Consider the following 1,360-nt stretch of genomic DNA (forward strand, 5'->3'; position numbering starts at 1 on the left):
GGCGAGGGGGGAGGGGAGCGCGGGCGCGGCGAGCCGGCGGCCGCGGCGAGCCGGCGGGCGGCGGGACGTCGCCGGGGCGCGGCGGTCGCCCCCGACCGCCGGCCCGCGACGCCCGCGCCCGCCGCCCCGCGCGACGACGACCCGGCCCCACGCCTCCCTCTCCTCGCGCGCGACGTCCTTCCCACGGACGCGACCCTCCGCCCCCGTCGACCCCGACGCGACCCACCGCGGGCTCGGGGGGCGCAACGGCGCGGCCGCGACCCGGGGGGGGCGGAAGCGCGCAGCGGCGGGCGGCGCCGCGGCGTCCCGCGGGCCGCCGCCGGGGCACGCAGCCCCGGGGCGCGGCCCCGCGCGACTCGGCCTCGGCGCGAGCCGCCCCGACAGGGCGAAGGCCGGGGATCGCCAGCGGGGAAGGGTGAGGGGGAGGGGGAGGGGAGGGGAGGGGCGGCGCGGCGCGGGACCGCGACAACACACCCCTGCTCCCCCGCCCCAAAAGCACGACCCCCCCCCGGGCGACCCCGAGGCCGCGTGCGGCGCGAGGGACCTCCCCCAGAGGGGGACCGCGGCAGTCGCCGCGGCCCTCCTCGGCGCGAGCTCTCGCCTCTCTCCCTTTTCTCGCGGGCGGGCACCGCCTCTCACGTCACACCCCCCACCCACCCCCGACCCACCGCCCGCCGGCCCCACCGCCAAGCCCGGCCCCCGGCTCCCACGCACCACACGGGCGCGGGGGCGCGGGCGGCCGGGGCCGGGCGCGGCGGAAGGGCACGGGAGGGGAGCGGGGAAGGGAGGGAGGGGGGAGGCCCGCGGAGGCGGCCACCGCGTCTGCTCTTAGGGGGACGGAGGGCCCGGCGGACCGGGCCCTGCGAGGGGAACCCCCAGCCGCGCCGCCACCAGGGGCGGCGATTGATCGCCAAGCGACGCTCAGACAGGCGTAGCCCCGGGAGGAACCCGGGGCCGCAAGTGCGTTCGAAGTGTCGATGATCAATGTGTCCTGCAATTCACATTAATTCTCGCAGCTAGCTGCGTTCTTCATCGACGCACGAGCCGAGTGATCCACCGCTAAGAGTCGTACGAGTTTTGAGCGGAGGGGAAAGCCCCCCTCCCTGGCACGGCACATCCCCGGAGGGCGCCTCTGGCCGGCCAGCAGAGACCACGAGATCAGACCCCGAGAAGGTCGGAAGGGTCGGACGAACGACGGGGCGTCCGGCCGCCGCCCCCGCGCCCGCGCGGGCGCGGGGGTCGAGCGCGGACAACCCCACAGGCGCCCAGGGGGTTCCCACCTGCCCCGCCCCACGCCACACCGGGGACGCGGGGGAGGGGGGCGCGCACGCGCACGCGGACGCGGCCCGACGGCCACCGG

At 79.3% G+C, this 1,360-nt stretch overlaps 1 non-coding gene across 1 annotated transcript; it reads right to left on the reverse strand.

Annotated features, from left to right (window-relative positions):
* Window positions 1-915: 915 nt before the first annotated feature.
* On the reverse strand, window positions 916-1,068 carry LOC140597523 (5.8S ribosomal RNA). Its single transcript, XR_011999372.1, has one exon. It is a non-coding gene; the product is annotated as a 5.8S ribosomal RNA (ribosomal RNA).
* Window positions 1,069-1,360: the final 292 nt, after the last annotated feature.

This window comes from Vulpes vulpes, unplaced genomic scaffold (genome assembly GCF_048418805.1).
Source record: "Vulpes vulpes isolate BD-2025 unplaced genomic scaffold, VulVul3 u000000742, whole genome shotgun sequence".
In the NCBI taxonomy this organism is placed as follows: domain Eukaryota; kingdom Metazoa; phylum Chordata; class Mammalia; order Carnivora; family Canidae; genus Vulpes; species Vulpes vulpes.